Genomic DNA, 15,203 nt, shown 5'->3' with positions numbered 1-15,203 from the left:
CCCCCGGCCCAATGTTGCATAGGCTCTAAGGGCACACTTAGTCTTCAGCAGTCTCCTCGGCTTTAGTCCATCCATACTGGCTGTCAGTGAGTTCATCTAACCCCTCAGCCCACTACAGACAGAAAGCAGTAATCCTCTGCACCTATACCTTAGAGTGTAATGTTTTGAGGTTCAACAGGTGAAGAGTTCGCCAAATGCAGGAGAAAACAGGAGACACACGGGTTAGATCCCTGGGTCAGTAAGATCCCTGGAGGAAGGCATGGCAACCCACTCCAGTATTCTTGCCTGGATAATCCTATGGACAGAGGAGCCCATCGGGCTACAGTCCATATGGTCTCAAAGAGTCAGACAGGTCTGAAACAACAGAGCACATGGGCTTCCCTGATAGCTCAGTTGGTAAAGAATTTGCCTGCAATACAGAAGACCTAGGTTGGATTCCTGGCTTGGGAAGATCCCTTGGAGGACTAGACTACCCACTTTCCAGTATTCTTGGCTCAGCTGGTAAAGAATGTGGGGGTCGCAAAGAGTCAGACACAACTGAGCGGATTTCGCTTTCACATTGCACATACATTTAATACAAAATATAAGAATGCACAGAGCATAGTGAAAGGGTAAGTATTGTTACCTAAAACTTTTCTTTCATGCGTATTTTCATGGACTCCTGAGTGTATAATTTTTACTGATCCTAAACATTACTCCTTATCGACATCTGTTTTCTAAATGACTTGTTATAGAACATTCAGAGGATAGTCTAGTTTATAAACATAGTTTTGCAACTGCTGGTTTCAACAGCAGGTTAATCTAATTCAGGTCATATTAACATTAAGACTTATAACACCAACAGATAGCACACAAGTAGGAGAAAGAACCTCAGACTCCTAGGGGCTCTAACTGTGCTGAAACTATTAAGACAATCCAGATTAGGTAAAGGAAACATGAGCAGAAGACCAAAAAACAAACATTTAAATGAGAAATGAGTTTTCAGTATTTATTATTTATTTTAGTACATTTTTAAATAATGGCAAATTTAAAGACAATAAAGAATCATAAACCACTGAAAAATATGAATCAATGAGTTTATGCAGTAAAGCAAGTAAACAGATAATCAAATTAAGACAGGAGGGCTCTTGCTCAGAGTAGAATTCTGAGGCCAGGGGTGCTGGACTGTCCACATCTACAAAAGGATTTGACAGTCTCCTGTGCTTCTGAAATTCTACCATTTTTCCTTCTAACTCTATATGCTTATGTTTATCTGTGAAATCTTCTAAATGAAACACGTTGTTACTGAACAACAGAGAACCAGGGAAAGACTGATATGTAATATCAGTAAGTCAACATTGTATTTCTTTAAACATAGGCATAATAAGTACACACATATTATATATATACTGAATATATATGTGCATATATAATCACAATCATAAGTAGATGACTGACCCAGACTGTAATTCATTCTAGTGAATTACTGAATCTGAGGAAGCTTATAGAAAGCCCCAGATTTGTAGCCAGCTGTCAGAAGTAGGAGTTGCAGTTGGCATCTGAAGTGGAGCAGTCCTGTGGGACTGAGTGCCTTTAGCTGGTGGGAGCTGACACTGCTTGAGGTAGAGTCAAGACTGAGTTCAGTTGCTGCATGCTCAGTTGTCAGATAATTGAGGTGGAAAAAGGACACTCTTGGTGTTAGAAGAAAACCGCTGCAGATCCAGGGAGTGCTCCTGAACTGAAGGTCAGCTTTGTTGGGATGTGGACATTTTCAGGTAACCTACAGCCTCCTCTGAATAAGGCAGGTCACAGAAAAGCAACAGCAAAGGACACCTCAGAAACCATCTCTAATGACTTGTACACCATTTTAAAATGTCTTGAGGTAACTATTCTGCAGTTTACTAAAATGACTAATCATGCACTTCCTATTGCCTGCATATCCTGCATTAGCAGGGGATTCGTCACCACTGTGCCAACTGGGATGCACTAGCTTAAATACTAGTTCATCAGTAAAACAAAGTCTTAGTTCTTGCTCAAGGGATAAATGTAACAACACGATGCATATCTCTGAGTTGTTCTGTAGAAACTAGGAAGACCCACACACACAAGTGGAGGATGCTGAGCACAAGCATGTAGACCCCAGACTAACTGGAACCAGAAGGTTGATGACTCAGATTCCTGTCACCTCACCACAAATCAATCAGAAGAAAATCCACAAGCTGATCACATGCCCAGCAACTTTCAGCTCTAATGTTGCCTTTAAAAGCCCTTCCTTGAAAGCCATCTTTGGTTTTGGAAATTGATGATATGAGAAATCCGAACAGGACTGTGGTTGAGCTGCGGGGACAAGGGACAATGAATGAAAATGCCAGATGAAAATAATCAGAATACCAGGGGCACCACCTGGAGTAAGGCCGACTAAATACAGCTTCAGGGAACCCTGCTACAGAGGTGAAAGGATCAAGGTCCAGACGAACCCTTGGAGAAGGAAATGGCAACCTACTCCAGTATTCTTGCCTGGAAAACTCCATGGACAGTGGAGCCGGGTGGCCTGAAACCCATAGGGTAGCAAAGAGTCGAACATGACTGAGCAACTTCACTTTGTTTCAGAAACACAAAAACTCAAAATCATCACTGGAGGAGGAAATACTTTTCTGTATAGGCAGTGGGAGGGAGGGGTAAGAAAGCAGGGCAAGGTGTAAGCCCATAACTGCTACTGTCCCAAGTAAGTGAGAGAGTCAATTCCTAGGCAGATTGATAAGTTCAGGGGTTCCCAAGGAGAGAGCGGTCTGGATTTCTCAAGGAGGAAAGGACAAACTTTTTTTTCCCTCTACATTCCTTAGGATTATATGACAATAATGTATCTTACTTGAGGACAGTCTCTGGAAAAACCTTTGGGCTAATCCTGTTGTCTGAAAATGTAAACTATGGGAGTAGGTCTAGTGAGGTCTTTACAACCTTCAGACATTCACACACACACACACACGGAGGTTTATGTGTATTCTGATCCCAGAAAACGAATACACACACTGTTAGCTGACACCAGCTTACCAGCACCAGAAGTTGAAAATTTGCTTTGTGTACTTCAGCTGTCACTCAGTCGTGTCCGACTCTTTGTGACCCCATGGACAGCAGCACACCAGGCTTCCCTGTCCATCACCAACTCGCAGAGCTTGCTCAAACTCATGCCCATTGAGTCGGTGATGCCATCCAACCATCTCATCCTCTGTCATCCCCCTCTCCTCCTGCCTTAAATCTTTCCAGCATCAGGGTCTTTTCCAAAGAGTCAGTTCTTTGCATCAGGTGGCCAAAGTATTGGAGTTTCAGCTTCAACATCAGTCCTTCCAATGAATATTCAGGACTGATTTCCTTTAGGATGGACTGGTTGGATCTCCTTGCAGTCCAAGGGACTCTCAAGAGTCTTCTCCAACGCCACAGCTCAAAAGCATCAGTTCTTCGGTGCTCAGCTTTATAGTCCAAGTCTCACATCCATACATGACTATTGGAAAAACCATAGCCTTGACTAGATGGACCTTTGTTGGCAAATCATTGTGCTGTACACCTTAAACTTACAGTGCTGTATGTCAATTACATCTCAATAAAACTTAAAAAACAAGTAAAATATCCAGGAGGGATGGTATAGTGGCAGTGAGGAGTGGAGGGGTAAGAAGTAGTTAAATTGTGGATATATTTTGAAGACTACCCACATTACTTATTACACAGGGTTATCAAGAGGATCAACTGAGAAGGAATAGTTTGGAAATCATATTTTACATAAATGCTCCAGTCTCTACTAGAGTCAACATTTGTGATACTGTTCATTTAGAAATTCAGTATTTGGTGGGAAGAGAATACAAATCCATTTTGATTAAATTGTAATTAGTGAACTATCTGATATTTAATGAACTTTACTAAATTGTGGAATCAAGTTATCTCAAGAGCCTTTTCTAGGTGCTGTCTAAAAAAGCCTGCAGAACAGTTTATTATAACCAAGGCTGACTTAAAAAAAGAAAGAGATAGGCATATACACTAATACAGTAGTGGAAAGGGAGTGAGAGATGCTATATATAAAGCCTTGCAAAACTGCAACCATGGGACCTGGGAAATCTACCACAAGACTTTCTAGAGCACACCACCATGACATGTGTTAACTTGAGCTAGATCTCAGCTCATGTGGAGCAGGAGCTTTCTAATAAGAGATGCACCCTTTAATCACAAAACATGATGGTGCCTCCCGCACTCAGTGAAACTCAGTATGCTTCCTTCCAGGCAGAACACGTGTCCCAAGAGGAACAGAGTCTGGTACAAAGTGCTGCTTTCCAGCAGTGCCAGAGCCACTGAAATAGGAACTAGGCTTTACTTCCTACCTTCTCCTATCAAGACTGCCACCCTGTCTGGACTATTAATGACTCCCTTTCTGATGGGCCTTTCTGTTGGCGTTTGTTGTTAAAAGCAGATTTTACTGTAGGTGGTCAAACACTTCGTTGTAAGGTGAAGGGATTTCATGGAAATGGCAAAACTGCCACAAGGGTGGTAACATGTTTTACTGTAGCTATTAAGACACCAGAAAATTATCAAGAGCTTTCAAATCCTACCACTGGAAGTGTGTTCTGTATACCAAAGCATCAGCAGGGAGGCAGAAATGCAAACTCTCAGGTTCCCAAACCTGCTGACTCAGACTCTTCAGGGTGGGAAGAAACTCCAAGTGATTCTTAAACTTAAGAAGTACTGTTTACAACACAAACGCACTAGCTCTTAGATATACTAGGGGTGTGGTTAGTAAGAAAAAGCTATTCTTTCCTATTTCAGAATTCAATTGTTGAGTGTGAAGGTTATTCTACTCTATCACCAGTCCTTGATTAGCCCTCACTTCACATCTACAGAGTATTTATATAATGTCTTACCTACCCCTGTGTCAGGAACCAGTAAGTCAGCAAAATGCACACTATGAATAGAGACTCATAATTAACTTACATCAAGGTAACATTAATGTTCAAATCATTTCATCCTACAAGAAAATATACACATTTGCCAGAAGCAATTCTGACATTTTACCCAGAATACATTTCAGATTAATTTCTAGGTAAGCAGTTAATGTATGTGTGTACACATAAACCTGTATGTGTACAGACATTCAATATATGCATGTTTGTATAAACACGCATGCAAACACACATATGCATACACACCTCCACACACACAAGTATACGCGCAGTGTATACACACTTCTGGCCTGTAAGGAGCTAGCTAACTAGCCAACTGTCAAACATGACTACATGGTCTCCTGAAAAGCAGAGCTGGCCAAGGCTTTATTTCCTCAAAGACAGCAATTCATTCAAGAGTAAACAATATTTCAAAAAAAGGCAGAAAATCTGTTCCAAAAATATGAAAATGTATCTCACTCTCTGAACCATGGATCTCAAAACTAAGGAACCCTGCCCAGCAGTACCAGTCAAGACACCTGTCTACCTTATTCACAAAGACTCAGAGGACACTTACCAAACATGTGCTGCTAAACAATTTTTTGAAAAAGAAGAAAATTAGAACTCGGGAAATAAAGGTTCAATAATTAAACCCTGAATGAACAAATCAATGATAGTTTTACACAGAAAATTGAGAATAAACTATCTCAATTTTATATTACTATTTTTTAAAGGGGAAACAAGACAAGACCCCTTTTCATCTCATATTAATTATCAGTAAATTCTTTAAAATATTCAGAACTCCAATGTTTATGACAGTGTGACTAATTATGGTTTATCTGAAGAGGAGCTCTTAAAGTTTTTAACCATGATTTTCAGGAAGCTATTTCAAGCGGCACTTAAACTTTTGGAGGAGCGCTGACTACTTATGTATACTATGAGTGCTCAGAGACAAAACGCCTACCCTACCTTCAAACTCCCTCACCGCCATTCCCATCCTTGATTTGCTGTTCCTTCTTTCATGATCAGACTGAGAGAGGAAAACTCAGGAAGTGCAATATTCCACTGCGCCTTTCAATTTTCCTGTAAACCAAAATATGAAGGAGTGAAGGAAGGAAAAGCGGGAAGAAGGAAACAGAACCCACTATTTCTTACCGCTAAAATTTAATAAGTATCTGTGATGGACAAAAGAGAAGACATCTATTTTAAAATTATTTTAATTTACAAATAGAAAACATCTTGGAAGAAAAAAATGAAAGAAAAACATAAAACACAGAGACAAATTTCTGCTCCAACAGCTTCTCAAATCCTCACTTGTTCACCAATCCCCAAGATGAAAACTACTTTTCTAAAAAGGTATTCAGCCACCACTGTAAAAGAAAGAAAGATGGTCAATTTTGAGTGTTAAAGATTTTAATAATAATACATTTGAAATGCAATATGCTGTAATTTTATGGAACCAGAACCAGTTATTTGAGAACCACATCTATATTACTCCAAAACAGCACAAAAGAGAAGAAACTGAACTTTAAAATCTTGGAACTGAAAAGGCCCTTACAGATGACGTGGCTGTTGGAACAGGCTTCATCTGTTAAAACTCAGAATCCTCATTTGAAAAACATGCTTAACAGCATAGCACAATGTCTTTCATAACAAGATGAAAACTAGGAATTACATAACAGGACTGTTGAGAACTTTTTCAATTTGATGTACAAACTGGTTCTCAACCACTGTATCCAGAAACCTGTATTAATAGTAATAACAAAAATTGCCTTCCCTATAGAAGAATGTCTAAGTTTCAACAGCATGAACATTAAAATAATATACTGAGATACATGTTTTAAAACTGTAATGTTAAGGAAAGAAGATAATTCCTGTACTAAATGAAAGTTCACTTGGGATTTTCTGTAACATCTTACTGAAAAACCTGAACAAACAATTTGGCCAACCCAAAAATACTCCTAAAAAAAATAGCCCTGCATCTAAACTTTAACATAAAGTTCTAAAGGCTTACTTCATTAAACTGTATTGCTTAAACTCAAATACCCACAACTATATAAATCCTTTAAATTATAACCCTGTGGATATGAATTCTGATGGCTATAATTGTACAGAAGAGGGGAAAAAAATCATCATAAGGAAAACAGTGATAATTCAGCCTAATGAAAGAGAAGTTTATTTTTCACTTGCTATCATCTCAAAAAAATTTTAATACACTCTTTCAACAGGAAAAATATTTCTTTCAGTTTTATAGTTGTCATGGCATATTATGAAAAGAGTAAGTTTTCTGATAGCTTTTCTCACAAAATGTTTTATTGGCCCTCACTTTAATGTAAAAACTATCTAGAGAGATATAAACTTTTAACTTTATTTTGATACATTTTTGTTACTAGAAGAATAGTTTTCTAAGCAACTAGCTTCCTAAACGTCAGAGCTCAACTGTCTCTAATCAGTAAGATTCACAAAACATATACTGTGCTTGTTGTAGAAATTAGAATTAAGAGAAAGCAAATTTTTAACACTTGTTTCAAAGACCTGTTGGGAACATCTCAATTTCAAAAAGGTATACTGAGAGCGCCTCATCCTAAAAGGTACTTTAGACCACAACTCATAATGAAATAAAAAGTTTTCTAACATAAAACTAAGGTAAATAACAATGCTGAACAGATTCAAAATTCAGAAGTCTTCTATAAGGGAATCTAGCAAAAAGTAATTTAACAAGGGTAATGTTCCATTTTTAGGCTAAAAACAAACCACACCAAGTAAACCCAAGATAAAGGAAATTTATTTAGCAGTTATTTGTGAGAAACTGTCTGAAGACTTGAGTCTTTAGCAAGAAAATATCCACAATAGGCAATGGAGTCTAGGTACTGGATTTTTAAGAGGGCTAATGAAATGCAAACTGGAGCCTGAAGTGAGGCCTGTGACTCAGAATGAGTAATGGCCTGTACAGTGGTTAAGAACTGAGGCTCTGGAACTTGGATTTCACATGCTGCTCTACCACTTACAGGCATGCAATGTACTTACTCTCCATGCCTCAGTTTCTTCACCTATAAAATGGATGTAATAACACTGCTAATCTCACACAAGTGTCATGAGAGTTAAAAAGGTCAACTCACACTAAGCTGTGTGTCCTTGGCACACACCAAGTGCATAATAAATGTTAACAATTATTACTACCATCATGATCATTAGAAAAAGGTTAAGAACCTTACACTGTTCACTTAACTCAGCACTTACTCAAGTGCTTTCAACATGCACAAGAGAATACTGTGCTAGGTTCTGCAGTACATACATATACACACATATCTACAATAGAGACATACATATACACACATGCATGAATATATATAGTCATATATTAGTATTACATTATCAATTAAGAAAGAATTCTGTAAGTTACACCTGTCTGACAATCGGCTAGGAAGCTGCATAGCAGAAGCACTGAGCTGACATCACAGACTCCACTCTACCCACTCTATTTACTGATTAGGTAGGGGCTGTAGCCCAAAGACACTGAGGCTCAGCTTTCCTAATTCTACTAGAGGATTTGCTCCATGATTCCAAAATTCCCAAAATGGCTTTCCTCACTAGGAATATAGCAGAGATTTCTAAACTGATGGAAGAGATCTGAGATACTTGGTCCATTCCAGGTCTAACTCTCTGTGATCCTTTGTGGCATGTCTGCATAACAGCTATGAAAACCTACTTAAGAAATCCACCTGACCACGCTCATTCAGTCACGTGTCATTTAAAAAGGATAACTTCCATAAGCATCCATAGTAAAATATCCAGTACTTAAGAGATTTATAGTTTACAAAGCATCTCCACCTTATAAAATAAGCCTAAAAGGCTTATCTCATGATTAAATATCTACATGACAGGTAAGGCTCAGAGACCAAGCAAATACAAAATCACAGAGCAAATAAGTACTACAACAGGTGCTAAGTCTTTACACCACAAAATTGCCTAAAGCTGACTGCTCTAACTACACTGCCACAAGGTGTCTCGACTCATGAGTGCTTAGTGAATCTAAAAAGCAAAAGCATTTAGAAAAGAATAAAACAATTCCAGTGTTTTTCAGGTTTTTTTCCTCCTAATATACTAAAGTGTATTAGTTAGTATCAGTGTCTCATTACATTAACCACAACTTCCAGTCACTTATCTTTTCTATAGCCCTAGTCAGGAACTATTATCCCTATTGAATAAACTGGGCACAAAGGAGCTAAGTTGTCCAAAGTTATGACAGCTATTAAGTAACAAGAAAAATCTGAATATAGGCAATCTGGTTTAGGTTTGAACTCTACTACTATAGTGATCTTCAGATGGGGAATATTTCCTCTGCACCTTAATGTTGACAAGTTAATGTACTGCACAAAGAGAACTTGGATTTGAATACTGGTTCTATCACTGAATACCTGTTTTATCTCATACTGAGTACCTTTAACTAGCTTCCTCAATCCTTTAAAATTTTACTTATTAAAAAATGAGTGCCTATCTCACAGAACAGCTTTAAAAATTATATAATATATAAAGTTACTTTGAATTATCTGGTACTCAGTAAATAGCAGTAGATTCTAACAACATTAAAAAATCAAAGAAACATTATCTATATATTAACCAAATAGCGAAGTGTCAACTCAAATGGTCTGCATTTTCATTTTATCCTTGATAGTGTCTATTTCAAAAAGTTTACTTACACAATGATGTTATTAATAGGAATATGGATCAATTTCACAAAAAAGCCAATGAATCCCATTATAGCAAATCCTATTGCTGTTGCCATGGCAATCTTCTGGAATTCTGGATTTAGAAAACACAAAATTTACATTACTTTTTGCACTGTCACTGCAAATAAAGGGGAAAAAATTAGCACTGACATAAATAAACTTACTGGTATACACTTCTCCTGATAATAAGTATGCAATTTTTTTAAATGACATATTAATAGTAAATAAAGTATGACAGATTTTTAATTTTCCTGTTTTACTTATATTTAAGGAAATATAAAAATGAAGTGCATGTTCATGCTAGTGAATCAATCAATAAGCAGAGAAATATTTATCTTCCTAGCAAATGACTAGAATACCAAAAAGGAAACATGAATACACAGTATTTGTCTTAAAGATTTTGTAACATTGATAAAAATATCAACTATAAAAGCACAGAATGTAATTTTTATAAACAACAGGCCCACTGTCATGAAGCCAAAAAACAAGGCTTGAAAAACCGAATGGGGTCAAACAGAGTTTTATGTAAAGGTTCAGACCCTGTAATGTTTCCATTTAACACTACTTCCTCAGGGAAGCTCTCCCTGCTTGTTAGCTTGGTTAGTCCTCCTATCACATACTGGTAGACCTTCCTCTATCTACCTTACATAATACTCACCACAGCAGTAACTAAAAACTATAATTGTCATTATTTGTTTATGATTGTCTTCCCTCAAAGATTCTAAGCTCCATAAGAGCAAGACCACTCCTTATTACATTTTCTATATATCATGCTATATATGTAATATAACATGTAATGTTACATTGTCTATTATATTTCCAGTCCTAACTCAGGCAGCAGTCAAAAAAAGAGCAGAAACAGACAAATTCTAGTGCACCTTTTAACACATGAATTATGATAAATAAGAAACTTCCTAGGTTGGTACCAACTATGCTGTTGATTTCATTATAAGGCCTTTTTTGTTTGGGAGAGGTTTAGGGGAAGAGTGACATAGTATGAAGAGTTTCAAAAGATTTCTCAGAGTGGAAATGTGAAAGATACTGAAAACTCTATAAAGTCATTACATATGACCACGGCAAAAGCAATATGGAAAATAAGGCTGTAACAAATAACCTTATAAGCCTGGAAAACACATACAAAAGAAAAATCTATAACGGATGCACAAAGTATACAAAATGCAGCAAAAACTGACAATTCCAAAATAAAGCAAAAATAAATCAATAAAAGTGGTGAAAGAAGCACAACAATTATTAAACAGGAAGACATTAATATAGGGCTTAGAGAATGCAAAATATTAATTTTTTTTTCTCTCATTCCAAAGCTATTACCTTTTCTATCAGGTTTGGTGCATCTTTTAACCAGCCGAATGGAGTCTTTCACAAACTGCCGACTTGGCTCAACGAACTGCATTACCTGATCCATGATGTCTGTTTAAAAACCAAAAAGGAAAAAAAGATTATCACTGGTGTTACTTACTATATAGCAAGGACTTGCTGACTTATATCAAAATGTAAATCCATCCTGATATGGATAGGTGGATTTCATCTCATTAAAAAAAAAAAATACAGACTCCAAGAGTAAATCAACACTATTTTTTTGTAATCTCCAGCAAACTATCAAAACAAATGCAGTAAAAAAAACACAGGTCTTGCTCCTGTTCTCAATGATCAAGGCGCACGCTCTTAATATCAAAGGGCACTCACTACTAAAGGCTAAGCACCTGACAACACATCCACTCCTTACACATCCTGCAGTCCTCTCACTGTTCCTGTTAAGGAATCTACAGTGTTGAGATGCAACCAAGCATTTTCTATATTTTATTTTAAATTCCCGGGACACCAGTGTCTAGCGCAGTGAGTGCCAACTGGGATGCTTCCAGAGCCGAGTAGAGGCAAATGTGACTTCAATCGGATTGTTCTCTATCTCTACAATTTTTAAAACCACAAAATCTGGCTAAACCAAGATTCAGAAGCTATTTAGCTAAATTCTAAATCTTTAGCTTTGGACACACCTTTTAAGGAAAACGGCCATACATTTTATCAACAGGTTCTTCCGTGTAATCTATCACACAACAGGAATGTCATCCAATCCTTAACAGTCACTGGTATTTAATATAACAGCTAATGAAACCAGCTCCTTACTTGTACTTCATTTATTTCTAGCACTTACAACAGCGGCCAGGGACAGAAATACTCAGTAAGTTTCTGTTGAGTTAAAGCCATTCACAAGAGGAGGTGGTGGTTGTACAAATCCCTTTCTATGGAATGTAGTCTCTCTAGGCCCTAGTTTTCTCACCCAGCGTGGGTTGCTAAAACAAGATATATGAGACACTAAAAGTATATCAGGAATTCTATAAACATTCTAGGCCCGGTATGCCAGGCCCAGAATGTTTTCATTTAACTGTTCTTCAACTCCAGTGAGGTTAAAATTTATAGATATCTTGATGAAAGCGAAGCACCTTTTTTTCCTAAACAGCGCGTTAACAACCGAAACACTGCACTGAATGTCAGGGAAGGGGATCCAATAACCCCTTCTGAATTGACTCAGACTCTAGATTCCCCCTCCCACGTCACAGTACAGGACTGAGCTCTCGAAGACACATTCCACACCCACGGCCCCAGAGCCGACCCCGAAGGGACCCTCTCTGACAACAGAACCGAGTGGAAACGTTCCCACAGAGGTAGCCAAGGACGGCCGACCTCCAAGCTTAGGCCCGGGCCGAGAGTCGGCCGGAGGGATCGAGGCCCTGGAAGCCCTTCTCCGTCAGACTCGCGGCTCTGAGTCAGCTTTCCCCGACGCCTTGTGGACAGGGAGCAGGCGGCCGGAGGGCTCCCCCACGCCCTCTGCCTTCGCTAGTGCCCAAAGGGTAGCTCCGAAGCCCAGCCACACGAAACCTCACCTGCTCCGCGTCTGCTCACCAGAGCCACGTAGCACAAGAGCCGACAGACGCCCACAGGAACCGGAAACCGGGCCCAAAGACCAGCAGCCCACCCCTCCGTTCATTGGGCTTTTGGGAATACGTCAGCGCGCAGGCGCAGTCCGATGTTCGCCTGGGCTACACTTCCGGAAACGGGCGCAGCGGTTGCGTAACTACGGCGCAGAACTTGGCTTAGGCCCTTCGCGGCTTGCGAGGGGAATGGGGCGTTGCGTTTGTCGCGCGGGTCCCTCCGCTGCCTGGGCGGGGCGTGCATGGTGCGGGCGGCGCTGCGTGGCAGGGTGGCAAGAGCTCTCCCGCTGTGTGGTGGGCTGCGTGGCTTGCACCTTCCGCTGCGTGAGCGGGACGCGGGCGTGGCGTTCGTCTCTCGGATGCCTCCGCTGCCTGGGCGGGGCGTGCATGGCGTGGGTCCCTCGGCGGTGTGGGCAGGGCTTACTCCTGGGCGGGTTCTTCATCTCTGGGTGCTTTCCTGGTGGGTTACCTTTGCAGAGCGGGTCCGTACGACAGGGGATTGGCTCTGATGTGTTTCGTCTTGGACGGTTATCTCCTGACTGCCTGTTACTTTGTATGTATTTAATTGTATTGGTCATCATGAACCTTATAAGTAATATAGTGTTTTATGACCAGTCTCACTTGACAGTCTCATACCCCCAAAAGCTCGCTTTCCTCTGTATTCCTCTTTGGAGTTCCCTTGGAATTGAAGCCTTCATTCTCTGGGTTTGCCAGTGGGGACGTGGTACAATGTATGCATGTAATCTTGACTATGGGTTTTGCTGAGACTATTATGATGGTTGGTGGTAGGTGGTGAGCTTGTTGAGGTGTGATTTTATGTTTTTAGAGTGAATCAATCATTTCAACAGTTAGTTATCAAGCACCTACTGTGTATAACACTTTACTAGGTGCTGTGAATGAGCCAGACGTGTCGTACCCTCTTACGGTCTAGTAAGGGAATTTACAGAGTAGGGAAGGGAACAAACAAGATAACAAAGTCTATAGTTAATGAAATGAAATGGCAATCCACTCCAGTACTATTGCCTGGAAAATCCCATGGACAGAGGAGCTTGGTAGGCTACAGTCCATGGGGTCGCAGATAGTCAGACACGACTGAGCTACTTCACTATATGCAAATAAAAAGCCTTCATGGATCACAGGCATATCTTTAGGAAGGGGCCTACATAACTCAATGGAACTATGAGCCTTGCTTTGCAGGGTCACCCACGATGGCCAGTCATAGTGAAGAATTATGACAAAACGTATTTTATAAACAAAAAGTATTGTGAAGGGGGAGCGGGAAAGTAAAGAATGGCAGTGTAAAGACAACATTCCTTTGGATGTTCACTATAGGACTCTTAAGGCACCTGGGTTAAAGGCCTAGAGATGAAGAATTATTTAAAACCCCAATCTGTCCAGAATTTTAAAATTCTTTAAATTAAGGCAGCATACACCTGTGAAGCTGCTGTATGTATGGACTACCTGCAGTGCAGTGTATGAAAATTGTTAAAAACATAAATTCCTGATCTCTACTTCTACCCACTGATTCAGAATATTTGGATGTTTAGGGGTTAGAAACCTATATAGTTTTAAAACTTACTAGGATTTCTTAGGTACTGAAGTTCATAGCACTGAGAAGTCTAACGCCTCTGTGAACTCTGCTCTCTCAGCTGCTCACACGTATTCCTCTGGTACCCTTGTGCTCCATTGTTAGGCCAAGAGAGGAAGTGTTTCTCAGACCTCTGGGCTTTGAAAAAGTTTTTACTCTGCTTCATTACCAGCATATCCTGTAGTCAAGTATTTTCTGCAATGAGTACTGATATTAACAGGGCACAGTATTTTGTTTTGACATGGGCAAAAACCCATAATCATATCATCACATATTTGGAGAACCTAGGGCTAGAAAACACATATATTTGTGTGTGTGTATATATATATATATATTTATATGTATTTGTGTATATATCTATTTGTATTGGTGTATATATATATATGTATCTGTGTATATTTGTATGTATATATGTATATCTCAGGTGCCCATCACCCTGATATACATTTATCTATTTATACAGAACAGCACACCGTGAGCATTGTGGACACCACATTCAAATATTATGTCCTTGTTATTTAGGTGAGAAAAGATTTTTATATTCGGGACTTCCCAGGTGACACTAGTGGTAAAGAACCCGCCTGCCAATGTAGGAAATGCAAGAGATGTGGGTTCTATCCCTGAGTTGGGAAGATCCCCTGGAGGAGGGTACAGCAACCCAGTCCAGTATTCTTGGCAGGAGAATCCCATGGACAGAGGATCTTGGTGAGTTACAATCCATGAGGTTGCAGAGAGTCTGACACAACTGAAGGACTTAGCACACATGCACACATATTTTTATATCCACACTCGAGTAATTAAAGTTTCAATTTCTTGAATTGTGACTTTATAGACATAGATAAGGAAATACCAAATGTCATGCAAGCTTAATACAGCCTTTTACCATGGAAGAGGTGAATTAGAACTATACTATAGCAACATTCCTGTATTTGTCATGAAGTGGTTTAGTAGACTATGCAACCACTAAAAAATAAAAGACTATGCAACCACTGAAAAAATAAAAACTACTATATTGTTTTTCACTCTATATCTGAAA

General features: G+C 39.3%; 2 long non-coding RNA genes across 3 annotated transcripts in view; one reads left to right on the top strand and one right to left on the bottom strand.

Moving 5' to 3' along the window:
* Nucleotides 1–6,048: 6,048 nt before the first annotated feature.
* SEC61G (SEC61 translocon subunit gamma) lies at nucleotides 6,049–12,584 on the bottom strand. Of its 2 annotated transcripts, none has more exons than XR_006056971.2 (4): nucleotides 12,332–12,584; nucleotides 10,961–11,059; nucleotides 9,602–9,704; nucleotides 6,049–6,271 (listed from the first exon to the last, which is right to left on the bottom strand). It is a non-coding gene; the product is annotated as an SEC61 translocon subunit gamma (long non-coding RNA). The 2 variants fall into 2 exon arrangements; XR_003586011.3 differs by having other exon boundaries at nucleotides 12,532–12,584.
* Nucleotides 12,585–12,680: 96 nt separating this feature from the next.
* The window catches only part of LOC132658161 (uncharacterized), a 104,656-nt gene continuing 102,133 nt past the window's right edge, over nucleotides 12,681–15,203 (top strand). The window contains exon 1 of the long non-coding RNA XR_009597330.1: nucleotides 12,681–13,132. This is a non-coding gene — a long non-coding RNA (uncharacterized LOC132658161). The remainder of the gene's footprint in view (nucleotides 13,133–15,203) is intronic.

This window comes from Ovis aries, chromosome 19 (assembly GCF_016772045.2).
Source record: "Ovis aries strain OAR_USU_Benz2616 breed Rambouillet chromosome 19, ARS-UI_Ramb_v3.0, whole genome shotgun sequence".
NCBI lineage: Eukaryota > Metazoa > Chordata > Mammalia > Artiodactyla > Bovidae > Ovis > Ovis aries.
The sequence above is the reverse complement of the archived record's forward strand: the minus strand, read 5'-3'. Positions and strand labels throughout refer to the sequence as shown.